General features: G+C 42.5%; 1 protein-coding gene across 1 annotated transcript in view; it reads right to left on the bottom strand.

Annotated features, from left to right (window-relative positions):
- The window catches only part of LOC122550126 (5'-AMP-activated protein kinase subunit gamma-2-like), a 470,860-nt gene extending 456,743 nt beyond the window's left edge, over positions 1-14,117 (bottom strand). Inside the window, exon 1 of the mRNA XM_043690750.2 lies at positions 14,072-14,117. The gene's annotated coding sequence lies outside the window, so the exon portion shown is untranslated. The remainder of the gene's footprint in view (positions 1-14,071) is intronic.
- Between the last annotated feature and the right edge of the window lie 7,069 nt (positions 14,118-21,186).

Raw genomic sequence — 21,186 nt, 5'->3', positions numbered from 1 at the left:
AAATAAAATGCTAATTGCAATTCTTGAATGGTCCTTCCTATTGAATTGCTCCCCTCCATCATCCTGGGAGCACACATTTAATGTTATATCAAATAAATTCAAATTGGCTAATCCAGCACAGAAAATGGACTCAAAAAAGATCTGTTCTTACTCATTCAACATCATGTGATCCACTTACACAACAGTCATCAAGAGTAGTAAAAATGCTTTTAATATATAAAATGTATACTGAAAAGATTTTGAAATATGACATTAGGTTATCTCACTGAAAGCAATTTACATAAGTGCTACCATCTTATGTAACTGCTGCCATGACAACTCACCATTTACTAAAGCGATCTCATCTTGTCCCTTCATTTTAAAATGTTCTGAATGTTCGGCGATTATATTGAAAGAATAAAAAGAATCTAAGTGCATGGATTGCATTCATTTCATACAGTAAAATACTTGGTTTTGAAATGGCAAATCCAAAAGCCACAGTAATTTTTGTAACCTTTACTGTAACTACACTGTACTGCAAGGAAAGAGACATTCTTTAGCCCTGAGTTTCACAGATCACTCCCAACCAGGTTCTGACATACACAAGAGCACAGTACAGTTCGCAAAAAAAGGAAGAAAATTTCTGATCTATAAATTATCAGCTTCTCTATCCTTTGAAGTCCAAATGGTGAAGGCAAGATGAAAAGGTATCTTCTATAATTAACGATTCTGTCAATCAAAACTGGCTTTCAAAGAAATCCCCCTGGAAACCAGATCATTAATTCAGCAACTCTTTCTTCTGCCAGTCTTACATAATACATCTTCTGGTTGAAGTCAAACTGTGACATACTTGTTCACCAAATCCCCTGATGGGACCATTACAAAGGCTATGCAAAGGACTGTAAGGGAAATGACAGTCTTGAGAAGGATATTTCTATCAATTACAATTCTACCAAGCCAACATGCACAGCATCGAGGCACTAATCACTAAAAACCAGCTCGGCGGATTGGGATATATTGAGGTATGTCTGGCACCGGACTGCTGGTGTAACAGTTTTATTTGGGACTCAGTCACGGCCGTAGGCAACTAGGAGGACTGCTGAAACACCTTAGAGTTACCTTCAAAGCCTCCCGGAGGAAATCAAAGATCCCCACTGACTCAGGGAGCTCTGATTCATGACTAATCAAAATAGAGAACCTATATTCAGGAAGGCACTGAGTACATCAAGAGAATTCATCAGGGACATGCAAAAGTGAGCTCGAGGCATCGGAGGGAGCATGCATACCTCAAAATCATTTATCTGCCTGATCCTTTGAGCATCACCTGCCTTGCTGGTCTTAGAGTTCTCAGCCTCTCAGAACCCATTAAACTGAGCAATTTCCATTCTAATGAGTAATTTATCTAAGGTTATAGGTGTGACGATGCCTTTTTGAACAGCAGATACACACTAGCCAGACACAAGCATCTGACTGATTCTGACTTCAAACAGCAAACTGCAGATGAATCATTATCACGATCATGTACCTTTCCATTTTGGGAGAGAAAACAAAAGAGTATTGGACTGGTACAGTTCAGTTAGTATATACATATGGAAATTGAAATTAACATCTGAACAGGTTTCTGATTGATCATAATGGTCATGAGATAAACTGAAGATTGGATTCTACTGCAATGTCCCTACAGTTAAAATGTTTGACCTCACTCATTGCATGGGGTCACGCATAATATGGCCAATTAGCTAAGAGTTTGGAGCGATGCTAGCGAAATGTAGCTTGAAAATGATGCGCGGTAGGCAAACAGGTAATTGCATTTCAGAGACTGTCCAAAGTGATGCCATTTTTGGAACCTTTTCATTTCTTTTAAAGGATACTTCATTGAATCAAGTCCATCTTTCCTTTCAGCTTCCATATAAGAGAGAAAGGATCGAGAGGTATTGATGAAAGTGAACAAAATATTCAACAGGATGATTACCAGAATTGTGAAGGTCTACCTTTCAGGAAAGTTTGACTACTTTCTTCTGAAGAGTGAAAACTGAGAGGGTGACTCTGAACGTCCTAAAGATTATAAAAAAGATTTGACAAGTTACACACAGAGAAAATGTTTCTGCCCGTGATGGTTTGCAAAACTGGAAATTAAGGATATAAGCTAGTCACTAATAAAGCCAACTGGAAACTCAGGAGAAATTTCTTTGCCAAAGTTTATTAAGGTTGTGGAACTGACTGTCACAAGAGTGATTGAGGTAAACAGCATACATATAGCATATACAGTATTTGAAAAGGAAGCACGATAAACAGATAAGAATGAACTAAATTGACGGATATGCCGATGGGTTTGGATGGAGTATAGTGTGAAGAGACTTGTATGCAACATAAACACCAGCACAAACTGGTGTAGTTGAGTGGTCTGTTTCTATACTGTACCTTTTTTAATGCATTCATGGTACATGAGTATTTACTGCTTATCTCTAAATGCCCTTAGGAAAGTGTTTATGAGCTGTCTTCATTACAATGGAATGACTTGCTTGGACATTTCAGTCACTGTTTAAGAGATGCAGCTGCAAACTTGTGTCCATTAAACTCCCTCAAACAGCAATGTGATAATGACTGGAAAATTAGTTTGCAGTAATATTGATTGAGAGGTAAATATTGTCCAGGACAATAACCAGTATTAAAATATCTGCTCTTCTTCATGCTATGGGATCTTTTGTGAGAGAATCCTCAATTTAACTAGATATCTGAAAGACAGTAGCTTCAATAGTGCAGCACTCCCATAGTAAAATTAGCCTAGCTTTTCCCAAAGTCCTTTCAGACCATAGGGTTGCTCTCTCGTTTGAGACAAACAACTGGTGGTGGTCTGACCTGAGGGTCACCACACCTCAGGCCAGGGAGAGGTTGAGAAGGAGAGTCTTTCATGGTAACCTCAGCTGGTACAAGAATTTAGTCCGAGCTATTTAGTCCAATGTTGGTATCATTCTGCGTTGCAAACCAGTCATCCAATTGACTGAGTTAACCAGCCCCCCTCAGATCAAGTCACTGAATTTGGACTTGAATGAACAGCTTAGAAGCAAGATTCATGATTTTGTGAGATAGTGTAAAATTTGATTGACATGTTAAGAGAGTAATAATGGTGTGACAAATGTCAGCAACATTAATGGTCATGCAGGAGAAAGGGAGAGGAACATAATCTGAGAAGATTAGGGTGGAAAGGGAGATCAAGCATAAATAACACATTGGGAGAGTGGGGTGGGTCCACTGTCAGTATGCCATACAAAAGCAGGAAAAGCAAAAACATAACATAAACTTTAGATATTGAGGGTGGGGTGCAGACAAATTTTATTGTATTTTAAGTTAACCTATTTTTCTAAATAACCTGTACAGAGATATTATCACATATCTCTGAAGCAAGTGGGATTTGGAACTGGGCCTCCCAGTTGAGAGGTAGTGACACTACCACTGTGCCACAAGAGGGCTCCTGGAGCCAAATTTTACTTTAAACCCAAATCTAGAAATGCAAACAGTTAATTAATTCGGGAGCTGTAGAATTACAGGTAGTGCAGACACATGATCATGCTAAGTGCACAAAATAAGCAAGCATGAAGAGAACAACCTGTCACTGTGCACAGCTGGATGCAGAGTGTCAGATTGGGATGATAGTGAATGCAAGATTTTGCTGCAGTGAAGGGGGATGTGCTATTCTGACCACTTAGATAAAAGGATTTGGCCAAGAAACAGAGCCAGACACCAGCAGCTGGATGTAAGAGCTGAAGCCCTGAAGCACTAATTAGGTGTGCAGACAGGTGAATTGCTGGTGGGTTGTAAGTCTTTTTTATCTCGATAAATGGAACTAGTAGTCTGAACTGGGTCTGAGCAGAGACAATTATTTCATTAAATTTACAGCTTAATGAGTAAAATCACCAGATATAGCTACAGATAATCACTGAGTGTTATTTCTAAATGTAATTAGTTAAACACAATAAGGTTGCAGGACAGGTAATGTGTTCAGCTGTAGCATATGGAAGCTGCAGGGTGACCCACAGCAACCATGTCAGCAGAAGTGCCTGCCACTTGAGCAAATTTATCTCAGAGTCGATGTACTGACGGTCAAGTTACAGGTGCTGCAATGGATCAGGCAAAGTTACAGAAAGTTTGGAAAGTTATCTTTGGATACTTTGTTGAAGGTTGCCAGAGAAAAAAAATTGCTTAGGTCAGGATCTTCTGTTTGGTCACAGTCAGGTCAGGAGCATTACTCTTGTTTATTTTTTCATACATGTGGGTGTCACTGGCTAAGCCAGCATTTATTGCCCATTCCTAATTAGCTTGGAGAAGGTGATTGTGAGCTGTCTTCTTGAATTGCTATTGACCTTGGGGTGCTGTTGGGAGAGGTTTTCTATAATTCTGATCCAGTGACAGTAAAGGAGCATCTATCCCGTTCCAAGTCAGGATGGTGTATGGTTTAGGGGGGAGTTTGCAGGTGATGCTTTATCCTTCTAGGTGGCTGAAGTTGTGGGTTGGTGCTGTCAAAGGCGCATCAGTGGTGGATGTGGTACTAACCAAGTGGTCTGCTTTGTCCTGGATGGTATCAAGCTTCTTGTGTTGTATTGGAACTGCACTCATCCATGCAGGTAAGGAGTATTCCATCATACTCTTGACTTGTGCCTTGTAGTTTTACTGCAGTACACAGTATACAGGAAATCAAATGGAGCTGATAAAATATACTGCAAAACCTTTAATCTACATGTAGATTGAGCAAATCAGACTGGCAAAGGTAGCCTGGAAAATTAGTTCATAGAATATACTTGGAAAGTTTTCTCAGAACAGTGTGTTCTACAGTCAATCAGCTATTCTAGAGCTGATGATGAGTAATACACAGGATTAACTGATAACGTCATGGTAAAGAAGCTTTTACTTAAAAGTGATCATAACATGCTAAAATGTCACTTGCAGTTTGAAGAAGAGACATATGGGTTTAAGACAAGTGTCTTAAACCTGAATGTGAATATTTATAATGGTATGAGGCAAAGCTAGCTAAAATGAACTAGGAAATGAGATTTAAATATAAAATAACAGAAATGCAATGGCACACCTGAAATGAGATATTTAATAACTTTCAGCAAAGATTTATTTCTGCTGTGAGAAAGGATGCATCATCTGTGGCTGAATAAGGAAGTCAAGAATAGTATCAAACTGGAAGGAACACTGTACAAATCTGCAAAAATGGAACATTGGTCAGATTTTAAGAATTAGCAAATATGACTGAAAAAAGGGATATTAAGTATGAGTGAAAAATAGTAAACAATATAAAAGCAGTAAGACTTTATACGACTATTTAAATAGGAAAAGAGTAAGTAATGCTTTTGTTGATTTTCTGTGCAGTGAGGTTGGGAAGTTGATAATGGAAAAGAAGTAAATTATGTTAGTGTTGAACTAGTGCTTTGCATGTGTCTACAATGTAGAAGACTTAGCTTCCAAAAATAGTTAAAAATCAAAAGTTGAATGGGAGGAAGGAACTTAAAACAATCACCAAGACTAGGAAAAAGGTCCTGGGAAAATTATCAGACCTAAAGACCAACAGTCCCCAGTAGCCAGATGACTTGATTCCTACAGTCTCAAACAAATGGCTGTGGAGATTATAGATGCAATATTTATTATCTTCCGAAATTCCATAGGTTCGGTAAGAACCCTAACAAATATGAAAATAGCTATGCAACAACTTTATTCAACAAAGGAGAAACAAAAAGCAGGAAACAATAAGTTAGTTAAACTAACATGTCATTGGGAGATTACAGATCTCTGGTAAAGGGGGATCTCGGTGACTCACAGAAATTTATTGTGCAGGTAAAATAAGTGATTCTGAAGGCAAATAAGATGTTGGTGTTTATTGCAATATGGAATATTGGGAGGCTTTATTACTGTGTTACTGCTTTAACTGCTGCTGCACAGAACCTTGGGGTAAGAGCTCATGAAGGATGATGAATGATTTATTTATTGTCAGTTATATCTTGAAGATACAATGAAAAGTGTTTTGTTGCCACAATCCAGCGCTACTTTGACTTACAAGAATAATTTATTTAAATAAGAATTCATCTTCTGTTCAAATTGGCATCTCAAGCATGACCTCAGGGCTTCTGCAAGGTCTCTACAAGGTGTTCCAGTCTTCAAGAAGTCCCGCTCTAGGAACAGCAATGACCATGCCACCCCAGGAGACCCTGGCTCTGTTGCTGCTGCCACCTCACCACTGCCACCAAGAGTCCAGGCTCTGGGCACCACTACTGCCAGGACTCTCCTCTCCAGGCACTGCTACTACCAGGAGTCCAGGCTCTGGGCCTACCACTACCAGGAGTCCCCTCTCTGGGCAATTTGGAGTCCTACATAGAGTTTTGGTCTACTTTTGTTTTAGATCAGATTTCCTACAGCGTGGAAACAGGCCCTTCAGCCCAACAAGTCCACACCGACCCTCCGAATAGTAACCCACCCAGTCCCATTTACCCCTGACTAATGCACCTAACACTATGGGCAATTTGGCATGCCAATTCACCTGACCTGCACAACTTTGGACTGTGGGAGGAAACCTGAGCACCCGGAGGAAACCCACGCAGACACTGGGAGAATGTGCAAACTCTACACAGACAGTCGCCCGAGACTGGAATCGAACCTGGAACCCTGGTGGTGTGAGGCAGCTGTGCTAACCATGGAGCCACAGTGCTGCCCTGTGGGAAAGGTTTTGGTCTACTTATAATTGGATGAGAAACAGTTCAGAGAAGGTTCACGTATATGAAATGATTATCTTATGAAGAAAAGGTTGAATAGGTTAAGCATGGGGAGGCAATGGCCTAATGGTATTATTCGTAGACTATTTGTCCAGAAACTTAGCTAATGTTATGGGAACCTGGGTTCGAATCCTGCCAAGGCAGATGGTCAAATTTTACTTGAATAAAAATATCTGGAATTAAGAACCCACTGATGACCATAAAACCATTGTCGATTTTCAGGTAAGGAACTCTGCCATCCTCACTTGGTCTGACTCCACAGTAAGGTGCTTGACTCTCAACTGCTCTCTGAAATGGGCAATTGCTACAGTCTCGACAAAAACATTAATCTCATGGACCAGAAAAGATAATGGCAGAAACAGCCCTGACAACCCTTAGAAGTCCTCCTTCCTTTCATCTGGGGAGCTAGTGTCAAAATTGACAGAGCTATCTCAAAGACTAGTCAAGCAATAACCTGACATTGTAAGATATGATACTGTGAGAATGACTGTATCCCAGACACTACCATCATCATCCCTGGATATGTTTTGTCCCACCAGCAGGACAGACCCAGCAGCGATGGAGGCACGGTGGTATACTGTTGGAAGGTGTTGCCCTTGGAGTCCTCAACTTTAACTCTGGACGCCATGAAGTCTCCTGGTATCAGGTTAAACATAGACAAGGAAACCTCCTGCTGGTTACTATGTACCATCCTCCCTCAGCTGATGAATCAGTATTCTTCCACATTGAACAACACTTGGAGGACCCATTGAGGGTGGCAAGGGCATAAAATGTACTATGGGTTAGGGAATTTCAATGTCCACCACCAAGAGTGGCTTGGTCACAGCACTACTGATCGAGCTGGTCAGGTTCTAAAGGATGTAGCTTCTAGACTGGGTCTATGGCAGGTGGTGAGGGAACAACAACTGGGTAAAACATACTTGAATTCATCCTTACCAAACTGCCAGCTGCAAGTTCATCTGTCCATGGCAATACCAATAAGAATGACACTGCATAGTCCTTGTGGAGACCAAATCCTGCCTTCAAATTGAACATATCCTCCATCATCTGTGCCACTGGCACTGTGCTAAATGGGATAGATTTTAAACAGATCTGGCAACTCAAGACTAGGCATTCATGAGGCACTGGGGGCCATTAACAGCAGCAGAATTGTATTCCAACACAATCTGTAACGTCATGGCCCAGCATATCCCCCACTCAACCATTACCATCAAGACAGGGATCAACCCTGGTTCAATGGAGAGTGCAGGAGGGCATGCCAGGAGCAGCACCAGGCAGACCTAAAAATGAGGTGTCCTTTCTTTACACAGAGAGTGGTGGGTGTGTGGAATGCACTGTCAGTTGTGGTAGTACAGTCAGGTATATTAGGGATATTTAAGCAACTCTTTGATAGTACAATGAAGGGCCTGCACGTTAGTTTAATTTTGGAATAGGATAAAAGGTTGGCACAACATCGAGGGCCAAATGGCCTGTACAGTGCTGTACTGTTCTATGTTCCATGTTCATAACCTAGTGAAGCTACCAAACAGCACTACTTGTATGTTAAATAGCATAAGCAGCATGTGATAACCAGCGCTGAGTGATCCCACAACTAATGAATCAGATCTAAGCACTGCAGTCCTGCCACATCCAGTTGTGAATGGAGGTGGATGATTAAACTACTCATTGCAAGAGGGGACTCCCCATCCTCATGATGGAAGAGTCCAGCACATCAGCACAAAAGATAAGGCTAAAGCTTTCACAGCAATCTTTGGCCAGGAGTACCGAATGATGATCCAACTCAGCCTCCTCCAGTGGTCCAAAGCATTAGATACCAGTCTTCGGCCAATTCAATTCATTCTACATGATATCAATGAATGGTAGGAGACACTGGATATTGCAAAGGCTATGGACCCTGATGCCATTCTGAAGACTTTGTACTCCATAGCTTGCTTCTCCCTTAATCAAGCTCTTCCAGTACGGTTACAACACTAGCATCAACCTGACAATGTGGGAAATTGTCCAGATATGTCCCAAAAATAAAATCAGGACAAATCCGACCTGATCAATTACTGTCCCATGCATCTACTCTCCATAATCAGTAAAGTGGTGGAAGTTGTCTATCAAGTAGCACCTGCTCAGCCATAACTTGCTCACTGACCACCAGTTTGGGTTCCATGAAGGCCACTCAACTCCTGACCTCATTACAGCCTTGGTTCAAACATGGAAAGAAATGGTGAATTCCAGAGGTGAGGTGAGAGTGACAGCACTTGACCACATTTGACTGAGAGTGGCAGCAAGGAGCCTTAGCAAAACTGGAATCAATAGTTATCAAAGGGCAACTCTCCGGTGGTTGCAGTCATCCTGGCACTTATGAAGATGGTTGTAGTTGTTGGAGGTCAGTCATCACAGTTTCAGCACATCTCTACAGGAGTTCCTCAGGGTAGTGTCCTAAGCCCAATCATCTTCAGCTGCTTCATCAATGACCTTCCCTCCATTATAAGATCAGAAGTGGAGATGCTCACCAATAATTGCACAATGTTCAGCACTATTTGTTATTTATCAGAAACTGAAGCAGTCCATGTTCAAATGCAACAAGATCAGGACAATATCCAGACTTGGGTTGACAAGTAGCAAGTAACATTCGCACCACACAAATTCCAGGCAATGACCATCAAAAGACCGAATGACATCCTCCTAAGTTCTGTTCTTATGTACCTGCTGTTTTCATGGAGGTGCCCCTTTAAATAGTTTGGAGACATGTTCATAGTTTTGGGGTCAATTAGAGGCCTTTCAGATTGAGAGGAGCACCTGGTCTTGCTTCCCATTAAACTTTTTGTTTTTCTATCTGTATTGCCTGTTAAGATCCATATCTCTGAACCTAGAGATTTTATTCACTACACTTTGCTAAGCATCTTTTCTTTTAGGATGTATCTATTTTCACTGTTCCTTAACAACTTAATACACTCCCCCCTGTCCAATAAAGTATTACATAAAGGGACCTAAGGGGCAACATTTTCACTCAGAGGGTGGTGTGTGTGTATGTGGAATGAGCTGCCAGAGGAAGTGGTGGAGGCTAGTACAATTGCAACATTTAAAAGGCATCTGTATGGGTAAATGAATAGGGATATGGGCCGGGTGCTGGCAGGTGGGACTATATTGGGTTGGAATATCTGGTTGGCATGGACGAGTTGGACTGACGGGTCTGTTTCCGTTCTGTACATCTCTATGACTCTAAACTGAACTGCAGTGCCATTTGTTGTCTATTTGCCTTTCACATTGAAATGTCCAGTCCCTCCTTACCTTCACCCCATGAGACAAATAAACATCCTACTCTGTCCACTATTCATAGTCCTGTTCCTGTTAAGTGTCATAGAGCCATATAGATGTACAGCATGGAACCAGACCCTTCGGTCCAACCCATCCACGCCGACCCAATCTAGTCCTACCTGACAGCACTCGGCCAATATTCCTCCAAACTCTTCCTATTCAGATATCCATCCAAATGCCTCTTAAATGTTGCAATTGTACCAGCCTCCACCAAATCCTCTGGCAGCTCATTCCAAAAACGTACCACCCTCTTAGGTTGCCTCTTAGGTCTCTTTTATATCTTTCCCCTCTCACCCTAAACCTATGCCCTCTAGTTCTGGACTCTCCAACCCCAGGGAAAAGACTTTGTCTATTTATCCTATCTATGCCCCTCATAATTTTGTAAACCTCTATAAGGTCACCCCCTCAGCCTCTGACGCTCCATGGAAAACAGCCCCAGTCTGTTCAGCCTCTCCCTCTAGCTCAGATCCTCCAATCCTGGCAACATCCTTGTAAATCTTTTCTGAACCGTTTCAAGTTTCACAACATCTTTCCAAATATTCACTAAATTACATTACATGTCATTCTGGTTTTACACGTGCTTCATTAGCACAATTTGGCTATAATGTGATCGATGAAATGTGGATGCTGTTTGGATAACGCAAACTTTCTACTGAACGTGGATAGCGATCTTCTACAGCGCGATCTTTGATAGTATGGGGTCACACAGGAACGCAACTGTTGTGTTATTGCAGAACGACCTATACAGCAGTCAAAGTGATGCTGACCAGCCAATAAACTATCCAATTACCTATCTCTGAATTTTCTGGCCAATCTTCCAATGGAGAATCCTGTAAACTTTGTTCTATGTAGGAACCCTCGGAGACATCGGAGAAGGGAAGCCACACCCCCTTTTTACAGTACCGGCTGCCACCTAAGTAACAATTTTAAATGTCTTAGTCTGAGAGTAGAAGTGAATGGATGAGCGTGCAGATGTGTAAGTGGTTAGGGTGGATGAAATATGTGGTAAGGGTGTAAGGTGGGGAGAGTGAGGAGATCAGGTCAGGAGGGAATCGTTGGGGGGGGTGGGGTGGGAATTGGAGACAGGAAGGTTGAGGGGTTAGTTGTATGGTTATCCAGGAGTTAGACCTTTGTTTTTCTGTCTAACATTTCCTGAGTAGCTATTCTGATAAATGATTGAGTGATGGAGATTTTTAAGGAGGGTACAACACATCATGGAAATTGCCCATTGTAAATTCAAATTTTGATGGCAATTCCCATGTAACCAGTGTATCGGGCCTTCCAGTGACTCCCAGTGTACTTCTCTGGTAATATGTCAGGTCTCTGGTGATCCGGACACTGAAAGATCTCAGCCACTGATTTTCTTAAATAAAAATGTAATTACTAGGCAAGCAACACCACCTTCTTAGAAACCCATCTTGACACCAATGTCCATATTTGTTCATATTTTCCACTTTTTTTTATTCCATCTTATTTTATTGACTTGTCAACATCGTCGGAACCATTTGAACAGTATCTGGTCAAACATTTAAGAAACCATTGTCCTTTCGCTACACATTACATCCGATTTTATTGTTATAATCCTCTCCCTGTGTCTAACTTCTACTGGATATATGAGCTTGGCAAATACATGAGAACTTCACCACCTGCAGATTCCCTTTCAAGTTGCACACTGTCAGCCCATTCCTCCAGTGTCTCTGGATCAAAATTCTGGATTTTGTTACTATCATCGATGCGAATTGCTACATCACACGGGCTACAGGAATTCAGAAGGTGGCCTCCCCACCCTTACCACATATTTCATCCACCCTAACCACTTACACATCTGCACGCTCATCCATTCACTTCTACTCTCAGACTAAGACATTTAAAATTGTTACTTAGGTGGCAGCCGGTACTGTAAACAACTGGGAATGGGCAATAAATACTGGTGTGGTACGCCCAGTTCCCATGAACAATCTTTTAAAAGAAAAACATACAAAACATGAGATTAATTTAGAAAGGTATTTACGTTTTCCAGTGAACTTGCTCAGCATATTGGAATATGTAACACAAAACTGTCAACCTGAAATAATGTAAGGCCACATCTACACTGAATGAATCCATAACATTCACTTTTGGAGACAGACTGGGACTTAATTCCAAGTTGTACAGCCACGTTTGTGAACCTCCACAATTGGAGCAATTCAAAAGTAATGCTATATCTTCAAAGTCGTCACCTAGGTGACAGGACCATCCTTAGGGTATGGTAAGTGGGGGCAACTGGCCAGGACCTTGCACTGGGACTATAGGTGGAACTGGAAGGAATCAGAGCCAAGATGTGGGTGACCTTTGAACAGGTGAGAATCTATGTATGTGACCTTTCATTTTGGATTTGTTTAACGTGTGAATTTTATTGGGGTGGGCAATGTGTGATTTGCCAGGGGTGGGCACAGTGTAATTTTTACTGCCGAGTGAATATTACGACGTGCCCTGGCAACACGGCCTCATTCCAGATGAAGGGCTTATGCCCGAAACATCGATTCGCCTGCTCCTTGGATGCTGCCTGACCTGCTCTGCTTTTCCAGCTCCACTCTGTTGACTCTGGTCTCCAGCATCTGCAGTCTTCACTTTCTCCTGGCAGCGGGGAGGTATGGTTAGTGCTCTAGTACAGTGTAATTGACCCTGAGAGTTGCAGTGTGATTTGCCCTAGAAAAGGTTCACTTTATGACTTATGCAGAGAGTTGTGAGAGCATGGAATGCGTTGCCAGCAGCAGTTGTGGAAGCGATGTCATTGGGGATATTTAAGAGACTGCTGGACATGCATATGGTCACAGTAATTTGAGGGTTCGTACATTAGATTTACCTTACATGAGGATCAATGGTCGGCACAACATCGTGGGCTGAAGGACCTGTTCTGTGCTGTACTGTTCTATGTTCTAATACCGTGTGATTTGAAGCAGGAGGGGGTGCAAAATGTTATTTGCTGCGAGGGATGGGAGGGTGGGCAAGGTATGATTTGCCCCACAGGGACACACAATGAAATTTCCCCCCCCCCCGGAGGGAGGTCACAGTGTGAATTACCCCGGGAGGGGGTGGGCAGTGATTTTTTCCCTACAGGGATGGTTCTGCCGAAGGGTAATGAAAATGGTGTGCTTGCAATTTTAAAGGCTTTCAACAGTATCCCTGCAGAGAAATTATTTCTGGCTGGGGGGGGAGAGGGGGGCGTTACAGGTACAAAAAGACAATAGTTTAAAAACCAGAGCCAGGCAATTCAGGAGAGAAACAACTGCACGCTTTTTTTCACAGAAAAATCACTAAAAAGGGGGAATCCTCTCCCGCTAAAAGGTTGTGAGGGCAAAAATAAAGGCAGTTTTAAAAACTGAGATCCTGGTACTCTGAGTGTGGAGGTCAAAGGGGTTTTGGGGCAAAGACAGGTCAGGGTTGTAGGTCAGACAGAACGAACTCAGAGTTGAGCAGGAGTGATGGGAGTGACCTATTCGCGCTGTTGAAATCTCTTTTGTTACATTTTAGAAGTCGGTAAAGCCTGCACGATAAACTATTAACAGATCGAATGAAAACTCTCTAACATCAGGGACTAGTTCATCTTCACCAGAAACACGGTGACGTGCCTGTGGGTGGTATCACCAGTCGCGGTGATTAAACAGACACCTCCCAGCCCCTTACACAATGCCGAGGAGCTTAACTGACTTCCTAAGTCCCCCCCGCCCCCCAAATGAACGATGTTTAAATGAGCCATCAGCCCAGAATGGTCTGCTTTCCCCAACACCCCGCCCCCACTCCCACGCAGGGTGTCCACACTAAGAGGTGAAGACATTTTACAGAGCGCAAACCTTAAAAAGAAAAACGAAATTATTCACTTCAGTATCGAAAAGAACACAAAGCGAGGTTAATTTCCAAGTACTTGCAAACAGCGATTCATGTTTTCAGCAAGGCGAGCAGCTTCTGGTTAATATAAACATACATACATAGTTCTTAAAAACTTCACGATTTAGCTTCTCTCGTTTCAAACTGACCTGATTGCAATCAGCATCCAGAAGGATACCTTTGAAACCACGTTTGCAGTCCATGGTGAAATGCTGAAGGTCTCGAACTCCCCTCTAACTCTTTGTTGCAAAGTTTTGTTACATGTTCCCTGACAGCTCGAGAAGAATCCGCCAGCGCGCAGGCGCAGAACTACCCCTCACCCCAGGCGGGAAAAGGGCGAAGGTAAGGTGGGAGGCCAGGTAGGAACAGGAGAGTCAAATGGGTGGGATGGCTAGGGAGCTAAATCCTGGTCAGGAAGACTACTATCATTTTCGAATTAAGCACTCTCATGCCTGACATTCGAGCCGAATTTGTCTGGTTGATGTAAATATATTTTACAAGATGCCGGTGTTGGACTGGGGTGTACAAAGTTAAAAATCACACATCACCAGGCTATAGTCCAACAGGTTTATTTGGAAGCACTAGCTTTCGAAGCGCTGCTCCTTCATCAGGTGGTTGTGCACAACCACCTGTTGAAGGAGCAGCGCTCTGAAAACTAGTGATTCCAACTAAATCTGTTGAACTATAACCTGTTGTCGTGCTATTTTACAAGATCCAGCCAACATGCTTGGGCAGATAATAAAGCCCTGCGCATCCACTCCATCTGTTCTTCTCATTCCTCCTCTGCCTCTGTCCACAGATAAAAACTCAGCATTTTTCAATCCCTTTGATTTCTGAAGAAATCATACTGTACTCAAAAGTTAATGCAGCTTCTCTTTCCACAGATGCTGCCAGACCTGCTGAGCTGCTCCAGCATTTTTGTTTTCATTTCAGATATGCAGCATCCACAGTATTTTTATTTTCATGACTGATCTGTTTGTGTTTCAAAATCTACATACAATGCACCATGTACCACCACCCCCTTCCATGACCACCTTCTGTAGCATGTGTGTAATGGAGCCTGCAGTAGCCAAATTAGTCTGTACAGCCACCTACAGACACATTATCATCTGTGAGAGGTTGCCGGTGATGTAGATGTACCCGTCTTCCTCCCAATAACTTTTAATTCCCTTAGCTAAACCAAATCTGTCTGCTTCTGTCTTAAAAATACTCAATGGCCCACTGTACTGAAGCAGAGTTTCAAATTCACTCGATCTTCTCAAAGAAAAAATATCCCATAAACTGTTTCCTAAAAGACAACCTGTAATTTTAATTAAAATTTTAAATTTAATTTCTCCAGTTCTCAATTCATCAACAAGAAGAATTATCCTTTCTAAGTCCAGCTTGTCAAGACCATTCAGGACCTTATATACTTCAATCAAGTTACCACTTAATCTTCTAAGCTTTGACACAACCAAGCACAACCTATCCAATCTTTCCTCAAAGCACAACCCATTCATTTCAGGTATCAATCTATTAAACCTCTTCTAAATTGCCTCTAGTACAGGAGTTGGGAGGTCATGTTGCGGCTGTACAAGACATTGGGTGGGCCACTTTTGGAGTATTGCGTGCAATTCTGGTCTCCTTCCTATCGGAAGGATAGTGTGAAACTTGAAAGGGTTCAGAAAAGATTTACAAGGATGTTGCCAGGGTTGGCGGATTTGAGCTATAGGGAGAGGTTGAATAGGTTGGGACTCTTTTCCTTGGTGCGTCGGAGGCTGAGGGGTGACCTTATACAGGTTTATAAAATCATGAGAGGCATGGATAGGATAAATAGATAAAGTCTCTTCCCTGGGACGGGAGAGTCCAGAACTAGAGGGCATAGGTTTAGGGTGAGAGGGGAAAGATATAAAAGAGACCTGAGGGGCAATTTTTTCACTCAGAGGGTGTTACGTGTATGGAATGAGCTGCCAATGTTATAATTGCAACATTTAAAAGGCATCTGGATGGATATATGAATAGGAAGGGTTTAAAGGGATATGTGCTGGGTACTGGCAGATGGGACTAGATTGGTTTGGGATATCTGATTGGCATGGACGAGTTGGACTGAAGGGTCTGTTTCGGTGTTGTACATCTCTATGACTAGTGCATTCACATCCTTCCTTAAGTAAGGAGACCACAACTGCACACTTTGTCTTTAAAATGTGGTCTCACCAATGCCCTGTATAACTGCAACAGATCCTCCTGACTGCCAAATTCATTTCCGCTTGCAATTAAAAAAAAACATTCACCTTCTTAATCATTTGCATTGAATTTCTTGATCCCACTGCATCTCAGAATTCTGTGGTTATTTTTTCTCCCTACAGTGTGAAAGCAGGTCATTCAGCCCATCGAGTCCACACAAACCCTCTGAAGAGTAGCCCAACCCATGCCCCCGCCATAACTCTGCATTCCCCATAGCTGATTCGTATAGCTTGCACATCCCTGAAAACTATGGGGCAATTTAGCATGACTTATCCACCTAATCTGCACATTTTTGGACTGTGGGAGGTAACCGGAGCACCTATGCATACGCGGGGAGAATGATCAAACTCCGCACAGGCAGTCATCCAAGGATGGATTCTCCACTTAAGTAACACTCTCCTTTTTCATTCTTCTTAGAAAAATAAGCAGCTTCACATTTTCATACTTTATCCTCCATGTGCCAATTTTTTGCCCAGTCATTGAGTCATAGAGACATACAGCATGGAAACAGATCCTTCCATCCAACTCGTCCATGCTGACTAGATATGCGAAATTAATCTAGTCCCATATGCCAGCACTTCACCCATATCCCTCCAAACCCTTACTACTCATCTACCCATCCAGATGCCTTTTAAATAATGTAATTGTCACTCTACCACTTCCTCTGGCAGCTCATTCTATATACACACCATCCTCTGCATGAAAAAGTTGCCCCTTAGGTCCCTTTTAAATCTTTCCCCTCTCACCCTAAACCTATGCCCTCTAGTTCTGGACTCCCCCATCCCAGGGAAAAGACCTTGCTTATTTACCCTATCCATGCCCCTTATGATTTTATAAATCTATATGAGGTCACCCCTCACCCTCTGACACTCCAGGGAAAGCAGCCCCAGCCTATTCAGCTTCTCCCTGTAGCTCAAACTCTCTAATCCTGGCAACATCCTTGTAAATCTTTTCTGAACCCTTTCAAGTTTCACAACATTCTTCCTATAGGAAGGAGATCAGAATTGCATGCAATATTCCAAAAATGGCCTAACTAATGTCCTGTATAGCTGCAACATGACCTTCCAATTCCTATACTCAATGCTCTGACCAATAAAAGCAAGCATACCAAACGCCTTCTTCACTATCCTATCTACCTGCGACTCCACTTTCAAGGAGCTATGAACCTGCACTCTAAAGTCTCTTTGTTCAGCAGCACTCCCCAAGTCCTTACCATTAAATGTATATGTCCTGTCCTGATTTGCCTTGCCAAAATGCAGCGCCTCGCATTTATCTAAATTAAAATCCATCTGCCATTCCTTGGCCCATCTGATCAAGATTTCATTGCACTGTAAGGATGCTATCTGTATAGATTTCATTCTGTCATCTTCACAACATGCTTTCCTAACTTTATGTCACTGGAAAGTTTAGTCACCATAACTACAAACTCTCACCTAAGTACACAGATTATTAGGAATAGGCCCTTCAGCCACCATGTCCATGCTGAACATATTGCCATTTTAAACTATCTGCTTGCATATGGTCCGCAGACCTTTATTCCGTGCGTCTTCAAGGGTTGTCCTAAATGCCTCTTTAATGTTGCTATTGTTTCTGCTTCTACCACCTCTCCTGGCAGCACATTCCTCTGCATGAAAACCTTGCCTCGCACATCTCCTTTAAACTTTCCTCTTCTCACTTTAAACCTGTGTCTACTGATATTAGATACTTCCATCCTGGGAAAAAGATCGACTATTCACTTTATCCATGTCCCTCATAATTTTATGTACTTCTATCAGGTCGCCCCCCCAGTCTCTATATCCTGTATAGAGAGGACAGAAGCACAATGCTTCTTTATTACATCTGCTTTATTGTCTACTATTAATGGTCCATTTTCAGCCTCTGCAGGACTAACATTAACTTTACTTACTATTTACATGTTTAGATATCTATAGAAAACATTCTTACATTTCCAGCTAGCTTCTTCACATGCTCCAATTAATTTGTCTTGATGAGTCTTTTAGTTGATCTATCATTCTTTATATTCTACACAATTATATGAATTGACACGGATCTTTACACACACATTGCTTTTCTCTTAAATTTGATGTTTTTCTAGTGAGCAGATTGTCCATATGAGAAAAGCGAGACAGTCTGGACCTATAGTATACAGTCATAGAGATGTACAGAATGGAAACAGACCCTTCGGTCCAACATGTCTATGCTGACCAGATATCACATCCCAATTTAGTCCCACCTGCCAGCACCCGGCCCATATCCCTCCAAATCCTTCCTATTCATATACCCATCCAAATGCCTCTTAAATATTGCAATTGTACCAGCCTCCACCACTTCCTCTGGCAGCTCATTCTGTACACGTATTACCCTCTGGGTGAAAAAGTTGCCCCTTAGGTCTCTTTTATATCTTTCCCCTCTCACCCGAAACATATGCCCTCTAGTTCTGGACTCCCCGACCCCAGGGAAAAGACTTTGCCTATTTATCCTATCCATGCCCCTCATAATTTTGTAAACCTCTATAAGGTCACCCCTCAGCCTCCGACGCTCCGGGGAAAACAGCCCCAGCCTGTTCAGCCTCTCCCTGTAGCTCAGATCCTCCAACCCTGGCAACATCCTTGTAAATCTTTTCTGAACCCTTTCAAATTTCACAACATCTTTCCAATAGGAAGGAGACCAGAATTGCATGCAATATTCCAACAGTGGCCTAACCAATGTCCTGTACAGCCGCAACATGACCTCCCAACTCCTGTACTCAATACTCTGACCAATAAAGGAAAGCATACCAAACGCCTTCTTCACTATCCTATCTACCTGCGACTCCACTTTCAAGGAGCTATGAACCTGCACTCCAAGGTCTCTTTGTTCAGCAACACTCCCTAGGACCTTACCAAAATGTAGAGGACCCAGCACCGAACCTTGTGGCACTCCACTGGTCACAGGCCTCCCGTCTGAAAAACAACCCTCCACCACCACCCTCTGTCTTCTACCTTTGAGCCAGTTCTGTATCCAAATGGCTAGTTCTCCCTGTATTCCATGAGATCTAACCTTGCGAATCAGTCTCCCATGGGGAACCTTATCGAACGCCTTACTGAAGTCCATATAGATCACATCTACTGCTCTGCCCTCATCAATCTTCTTTGTTACTTCTTCAAAAAACTCAATCAAGTTTGTGAGACATGATTTCCCACGCACAAAGCCATGTTGACTATCCCTCATCAGTCCTTGTCTTTCTAAATACATGTACATCCTGTCCCTCAGGATTCCCTCCAACAACTTGCCCACCACTGAGGTCAGGCTCACCAGTCTATAGTTCCCTGGCTTGTCTTTACCGCCCTTCTTAAATAGTGGCACCACGTTTGCCAACCTCCAGTCTCCTGGCACCTCACCTGTGACTATCGATGATACAAATATCTCAGCAAGAGGCCCAGCAATCACTTCTCTAGCTTCAAGAGTTCTTGGGTACACCTGATCAGGTCCTGGGACTTATCTACCTTTAACCGTTTCAAGACATCCAGGACTTCCTCCTCTGTAATCTGGACATTTTGCAAGATGTCACCATCTATTTCCCTATAGTCTATATCTTCCATATCCTTTTCCACAGTAAATACTGATGCAAAATATTCATTTAGTATCTCCCCCATTGTCTGTGGCTCCACACAAAGGCCACCTTGCTGATCTTTGAGGGGCCCTATTCTCTCCCTCGTTACCCTTTTGTCCTTAATATATTTGTAAAAACCCTTTGGATTCTCCTTAATTCTATTTGCCAAAGCTGTCTCGTGTCCCCTTTTTGCCCTCCTGATTTCCCTCTTAAGTATGCTCCTATTTCCTTTTTACTCTTATAAGGATTCACTCGATCTATCCTGTCTATATCTACATATGCTTCCTTCTTTTTCTTAACCAAACCCTCAATTTCTTTAGTCATCCAGCCTTCCCTTTCACCCTGACAGGAATATACTTTGTCTGGATTCTCGTTATCTCATTTCTGAAGGCTTCCCATTTTCCAGCTGCCCCTTTACCTGCGAACGTCTGTCTCCGATCAGCTTTTGAAAGTTCTTGTCAAAATTGGCCTTTCTCCAATTTAGAGCTTCAACTTTTAGATCTGGCCTATCCTTTTCCATCGCTATTTTAAAACGAATAGAATTATGGTCACTAGCCCCAAAGTGCTCCCCCACTGACGCCTCAGTCACCTGGCCTACCTTATTTCGCAAGAGTAGGTCAAGTTTTGCACCTTCTCTAGTAGGTACATCCATCTGGAATCAAAACGTATGGTGCTGGAAAATCACATCAGGTCAGGCAGCAGTCCTGATGAAGGGCTTATGCTTGAATCGTCAACTCTCCTACTCTGCTGCCTGACCTGCTGTGCTTTTCCAGTGCCATGCTTATTGACTCTGATCTCCAGCATCTACAATCCTCACTTTCACCTGGAGTTGAGAAGAATCAGGGTGACTGATTGAAACAGGTAAGATCCTGAGTGGACTTGACCGGGTAGATGTGAAAAGGATGTTTTGTCTTGTGGGAGAATATAGAACTAGGGGTCATAGTTTAGAAATAAAGGGGTTGCACATGTAAGGCAAGATTGGGGGGAAATAAGTTCTCTGAGAGAGTTGTGAGTCTTTGGAATTCTTCAAAAGGCAATGCATGAATAATTAATAAATAAATTAAAGGTAGCAATTCTCAGTTCCCAAGGGTGTAGTGATTGGAACCAGGTAGATGTGGTTGACTACAAGCTCCTCGATTGGGGTTGGTAATCTGGCCCAATCAGGAAGCCTTGACTAATCAATATAAACAGGAGATTTAGAATTTCCTCGGATCGGGGACTGACTCCAAGCTGGCTGGCCATATACTGTACACAAGTAAATAAAGGGTGACTTGGTGACAGGATACTGGCCTCTGTGCAGTTTCTTCAACGGGAATGAAAGGCTATTGGAAGTATGCAGGAATGTAGAGTTAAGCTTAAGATGAGATCAGACATGAGTGTCAGAGCAGGTTCGAAGGGCTGAGTAGCTTACTGCCTGTCTCTTTGTTGGCTACGTAGAACAGTTGATCT

Source organism: Chiloscyllium plagiosum, unplaced genomic scaffold (genome assembly GCF_037043375.1).
Source record: "Chiloscyllium plagiosum isolate Xiang-an unplaced genomic scaffold, Cpla_swu_hap1 HiC_scaffold_5, whole genome shotgun sequence".
Classification (NCBI taxonomy): domain Eukaryota; kingdom Metazoa; phylum Chordata; class Chondrichthyes; order Orectolobiformes; family Hemiscylliidae; genus Chiloscyllium; species Chiloscyllium plagiosum.
Note: the sequence above shows the minus strand (reverse complement) of the source record. Positions and strands in the feature narration are given on the sequence as shown.